Below are 6,983 nucleotides of genomic sequence, written 5' to 3' on the forward strand. Positions count from 1 at the left end.
AAGTACTTCATGGAATCCTTATGAAGTCTATTTTCACATGGATCTAGAATCAAATCCATATCTATTCTGAGATGATCCAATGACCAAATTACTACTGAGAGATTTTCTATCCAATGGTGCTGCGTTGCCTTAGTTTGGCCCAATGGGCCGTGTATCAAGTCGGGTCCATTATGGACGCGTTGTAGGGTTGGAGCATGACCCCAACACCCTAGTGGTTGTCCCTCCACCTTCATATACCCCTTAGCCATCACCAAAAACAGGGGGGTTTTGTTTAGATCAAGTTTAGCTCTTGCTACTTGCTTGTAAGCACGCGTGTTGGATCAGCCGCCCGTCTTCTTGTCTCCGGAACCCCACCTTATTTGAGATTGAGTTTGAAAACCTTCATCTTCATCTAGTAAATTAAGTACTTGTTATACTTGTTCTTGCTAGTTCTTTGATTGCTTACAAGACGAGTGCCCTAGTGGTTGGGTGACGCGCTCTACAAGACCACGACAGCCATTGGAGGTGGTGTATCTGTTACTAAGGTGCAACTTGGAAGGCTATAGTCGAGCTATGAACATCGCCTCCATCCACCAATCAAGTTATCCCATGCCCTCTCATTGAAAGTTCAGGATTCAACCCTAGCGGGTTCATACCAGTGGTTCCTGAAGATGACCCTTCCCAGATGAGTCCACTTATTGAGGGTATGAAGACCTATCAAAGCTTGTGGAAGGGAGCTAGTGACAAGGCCAAGCATTACAAGGCTATGGTCACTTAGCTAGAAGAGGAGGTAAAACTCTTCGGGACACAAATGAGGGTGTGTAAATTACTTGCTTATGTAAGTCTATACCTATGCTATGGAGTTTGCCTTAAACTTTGCCATGTTTGTAGATCATGTCGCCTATACTGGGCGCTTGGAGGGTGAGAAGGCGACTCTAGAGCAAAACATCAAGGAATTGCAGTGCAAGCTTGAGGTCTCCGAGCAGCGGTTTATAGATGTTGAAGCAAAGCTGGTAGAAGGAGCTCTCACTACGGCTGGGCATGCCATCGGCATCCTCAAGAGCTATATGCCTGGCCTTGATATAGGGCATGATATCACACGGCTATAATTGTGACAGAGTAAGGCCAATGAGCTTTTTGATGGGAGCCGGCCAGCATTTGAACCATTTGTAGAGAGGCTAAACCTATCAGTTAGTGATGAGGAAGAGGAGGAATAAACATTTACCTATCCCTGCAACATGGTGACATGTAATATATTAAGATACTTCATTAGTCTTAAATAATTCTTCTTTCTTTTATTATTTGAACCTGTCATCGTGCAAACAGTTAGACTTATAGTAGCCAAACTCGAGTTGTTTGCATGCTGTATGTTGATGCTGCTTGCTAAATTAGGTTTAGGTTGAGTGAGAATTTTTTGTGGACTAGTGAATAGTAGTATGATAGCCCTGACTCTTTATTTGGGTATGAGTAGCTGACCTGAATAAAGAGTAGAAGACTGGGAGATTAAAATTAATTGGAATTGAATAGCCCCCGAGCGTATATGCTCGGCGAGATTATTACTAACCGACAAATAAAATAGAAATAATGTACTTATCTAGGTAGTATGTGGAGACATAGAATATCAGGAACACAGTTTATTATGCATAAAAGCGTTGTAGCCGATCCATGTTCCATGTATTCAGGAGCATGTCCATGTCTATCTCTACTAGTCGGTATGCGCCTGGTAAGGCTATATCAACTACAATGTATGGACCCTGCTAAGGGGGTCAACTTGGTTTTATCCTTTGTGCATTGGTCTCTTTTGAGTACCAAATCACTGATGCTAAGCGCCCGGCCGCATACACGCTGGCTATGATATTTCTGAAAGGCTTGCTGATATTTCTCTACTTGAAATGTAGCTATATCACACTTTTCTTTGAGGAGTTCAAGGTCGGTGTACCGATGATCAGATTGCTCTTCTTCAGAGAACATCGCTACTCAAGGTGAGCTTAATCGGACTTTAGGGGGGAGAATAGCTTCAGCCCCGTACACAAGGAAAAACGACGTTTCACCCATGACCCAGTTAGCTATAGTGTGCACTGCCCATAAAACTATAGGGAGCTCTTCAACCCATTTTTTTTTATCATAGGCACTAAGCCTATCAAAGATATAGGTCTTGATTCCTTGCAGAATTATGTCAGTTAACACGGTCTACTTGACCGTTGGTCATCGAGTGGTAGACTGAGGACTTATAATGCTTAATGGCATGTCTTTCACAAAAGTTCTCAAACTTTTTGTTGGTTAATTGTGTACCATCATCCGAGAGTATTCGATGCGGTATGCCAAAATGTAGGACAATGCTCCATAAAAATTTGAGTGTATTTTCTTTGGTTATTCGACCTACTGGCTCGGCTTCAACCCACTTTGTGAAAGTATCGATAGCTACAATCAGAAACCTATAACCACCCCGGGCTTTTGGAAAAGGACCCAGGATGTCGATGCCCCATGTGGCAAATGGCCAAGACAAAGTGATCATGTTTAACGCCTAAGCAGGCTGGTGAATCTATCGTTTAAAAAGCTAACAAGCATGTTCTAACGAACTCAATGGTGTTTTCGAGCGCTGTAGGCCAGTAAAACCCTTATCGAAAGGCTTTTTTGACCAGGGTTCTATGAGAGGCATAGGACCCATAGATTCCTCCATGGATGTCATGGAGAAAACTAATACCATTGGCTAGGGTGATACACTTGAGAAGAACCCCATTTTGCCCTCGTTTATAGAGGGTACCGTCTACCATTTGATAGTTCATGGCTTTACGACTGGATTGTTCTATATTCGTATTATCGAGCTGAGTAGCCTAGTTTGTGAGATACACCTGGAATGGATCCATCTAGTTCTCCCCATTTCTAGCTAGAGTGGAAGCATGGGCCATATCGCCTAGCATAGACTTCCCAAGGAATTCGCTGAGTATTGCCTTGTCGCTTGATGGATCAAGCATGGGGTTTGGACCCAACTTTGATACTAGGATAGAGGGTTTTGTTAGCTCTTCGACCAGGATGTCTCCCAATAGGTGCTGTCATTCAACTGCCCGACTAGCAAGCATGTCAGCATCTGAGTTTAGTTTTCTTAGGATGTATTGGACCTTGAGTCTATCAAATTTAGATTCCAATCATTTGTATGGCAGCAAATATGCAGCCATGTTCTTGTTTGTTGCTCGATAATCCTTGTTGGTTTGTGTAGCAAGTAGTTCTGAATCCCCTTTCACAAGTAGTCATTTAATACTCAGGGATATGGCAATTCATAAACCAGTTAATAGGCCCTCATATTCGGCGATATTGTTAGTTGGAGTAGGATTGGTAAAATCAATTTGAATTGCGTACCTCATGACATCCCCTTCTAGAGAGATTAAGATGACACTAGCCCCTAGGCCATTCTTGCGTTTTGCTCCATCATAGAACATCAGCCAATGCTCGGGGTTTTGAGCGGCCTCCTTGGGTTTAGGATTTGTCCATTCTGCAACAAAATCAGCTAGAGCCTATGATTTGATCATAGTTCTAGGTACAAACTCTATATCGTATTGTCCTAACTCGACTGACCATTGAGCAATTCTACCAATAGCATCTCGATTATGAACAATGGTACCAAGTGGGTATGAAAAAACCACTTTTATCTTGTGACTTAAGAAATAATGCTTAGGCTTGCGAGAAGACATCAATATGGCATAGATTAATTTTTGAATGTTCCAGTACCTGGATCGGGCATCATGTAGTACTTCACTCACAAAATACACGTGGTGTTGTTTTGTTGACTTCTTTGATTGATGCTCAACCACTAGGACCGCACTAATAACTATAGGAGTTGCTACTACATAAAGGAGCATGGTTTCGCCATCTTTGGAGGAACAAGTATAGGTAATTGTTTCAAGTATTGCTTGAATGCCTAAAACACTTCTTTGGTTGGTTCACTCCAAAGAAAACCATCATGTCTCTTTAATAATTTATAAAATGACATACCTCATTCGCCTGACTTGGATACGAATTGACTTAGGGTTGCCATCATGCTAGCTAGCTTCTGGACTTCTTTCTTGTTGCATAGAGGCTACATGTCATCGATAGCCTTAACCTTCTTTGGGTTAGCTTCAACACCCTGATGAGACACTAAGTACCCAAGTAGCTTACCCACGGAAATGCTAGAAGAACATTTGTCAGGGTTTAACATCATCTTGTTCTTACATAAGTTATTAAAAGTTTCTTCTAGATCGGTGATCAGATCGCCTTTGAATTTGCTTTTAACAACAATGTCATCAATGTATGCTTCCACATTGCTCTCGATTTGGCCTTCAAGAACAATATGAACACATTTTTTATATGTAGAACCAGCATTCTTAAGGCCAAAAGGCATCTTAATATAACAATGCATGCCAAAAGGAGTTACAAATGTAGTTTTTTCCTCATCATCTATGCACATGCTAATTTGGTGATACCCTAAATAGGCATCTAGAAACACATAGCAATTCGCATCCAGAGGTTGAATGTACAATTTGATCTATCCTTGAAAGGGGATATCCATCCTTAGGACATGCTTTATTTAGATCAGTGTAATCCACGCACATCCGCCATGTGCCATTAGGCTTCTTGACCATGACAGGGTTTGCTAGCCACTCCGGGAAGGGGACCTCTTGTTCAAAACCAGCCTTTAGAAGTTAGTTAATTTCATCTCGTATGGTGGCTCACTTCTTGGGTGTATAGCATCTTTGTTTTTTTGTCTGACTGGTCAGGCACCAGCTAGTGGACCACATTTGTGCTCGAGTAATGCTCAGATCTGTTACAATTGTCTAGTTGTCGGGTGCTCTGTAGCGACTTTCCCTTAGATCAGGGTGTGTTGTCGAGCCTACCCTGTTGTCCCTGTGTATGCCTTCCTTGATCATGGAGTGGTTATAGGGGTTCTAGCCTAAGTTGTCTCCTAGACAGTACCCAAGCTAGGTGAGCTAAGAGATTAGTAGTGTTTTTTGGCCATGAGGGCTTCAAAGCCCTCGGAGCCTGAGCCATACCATACTTCTTATGGGAACTCCATCCTCGTGACATGCATACATGCCTATGAGTTTTGAAGGAAAACTCCTCAATCTTTCCTGTAATGTTGAAATGGATGTTAGATGTCCTAGCCTTATATGGTAGCTCTGGCCGTGCGCAAGAATGGTTGACCCAAAATAATGGGTGTCGCTTTATCGCACCCGGTGTTTAGTATCGCAAAATCAAATGCCACGCGAGAGTCCTCGACTAGGACTTCAATGTCATCGATGATTCCCTCCACATTGTGAGTTGATCGATCTACAAATCTAATGCACATATTTGTCTTCAGCAATGGCATGAGTCATAACACATTATCACAAATAGACATAGGGATAATGTTGACCACTGCACCCAGATCACAAACAGCTTCCTAGGATGTGATGACCAATTGACACTATAATAATGGGACGATCATGATCCCCTTTCTTGACCAGCTAGGAGATGTCTTGCCACCCCTTGATGATCGGCTCTTGGTAGAATTTCATTTTTACTATCTCAATGGATTCAACGTCATCGAGACTGGCCCGATTAACTCGAGATGAATGTCTTCGCGGGTATGGAGGGTTGAAAGAGAATCTTCTCTTTTTCCCATTGATATCGAAACACATGTTGGCAGATGCTACGTAGATTGAAGCCTTTACTGATGTGTAGGAAATGTCGACCCAAAATAATGGACGCTTTTGGATCATGACTGGTATTCAGGATCACAAAATCTACTATTACATAGCTGCCATCGACTATCAGGCAGATGTCATCTAGAATCCCCTCAATTCATTGAGTTGTCTGATCTAGCTGTACCACACGTATATTTAGATCAGTTAGGGCCCCGAGCTATAATATGTCATCATAGACTGATAAGGGTATGATGTTCATGCCTGCACCCATTTCATAGATAGCCTTTAGCTTGTGAGGGCCTATGTTTATCGAGATCATTAGACGGCTACGGTCTCCCTTCTTGATGGGTCAAGAATTATCCCACCACCTATAGATGGGATGCTCTACATAGTAGCTTAGCTTTGCTATGTCAATGATCATAACATCATCTGTCCTCTTACAGCGATGTCGAGGCATGTGGTCTGCCGGTGATTCAGATCCACTAGCACCTTGTTTAGTAAAAACTAGAGGGCTTTTGACAACCTCTTGGTCAGGTTCCTCATAATCAGGAGCCGTAAGCTGAACCTCGAGACTGATCTAGAGAGATTGCCTAGATAGAGTTGTGACTTCTCTAACAGTCCTGAGGGATTTGGAACTCTTGACCCCGATCAGCTTGAAGTTTAGATCTCTGGTGTGCTCAAAAACTAATCTACCGAAGCAGGTGGTCGGTGGCACATCGTGGAGAAATGCTTTGATCTAGGAGTCCTTGGTGAGATCACCCATGACAATAGGTGGTGCCATAGCGATGTTAGAGCACATTAGTTTTGCATACCAAACATTGTTGATGACTGTTAGAATTGGTCTTCGCACAAGATCCTCCAACCTAGCATGCCTCTATCGGTGTTTTTTACTGGTAGATGTTTGGTTCTTGGGGAACCCCGCTTGGTGCGAAGAACAATCACTAATGGAGACAAGATTTGTACAGGTTTGGGCCCCCAGGAAGCTGAGTAAAAGCTATACATCCAGTTGCTACTTGTTTGTATTGCTTGTATTCAATGAGATGGTGATTACAATCTGGCTAGGCCTATGAAAGAGTCGATGATTACAATAGAGGATATAGCTAGCTATTTATATCCGAGATCAAGTTGCCCTACAAGATAAGAAGTCATGCCCTAGTCGAAGTCTTGGCATAATCTAGAGATATCCTTCCTTGAATAGGGTTGCCATGGGCCTTCGGGTCGTCTTTTATTTTGAGTAGGTAGTCAGCAATATGGAACTCGGGGTACCCAGCGGTATGGCATCGACAAAACCTATCACAGTTCATTGCATAAAAGTAAGCACTAGCAACTACATTATTGCATGCC

The sequence above is a fragment of the Miscanthus floridulus genome, chromosome 15, assembly GCF_019320115.1.
Source record: "Miscanthus floridulus cultivar M001 chromosome 15, ASM1932011v1, whole genome shotgun sequence".
Classification (NCBI taxonomy): Eukaryota; Viridiplantae; Streptophyta; class Magnoliopsida; order Poales; family Poaceae; genus Miscanthus; species Miscanthus floridulus.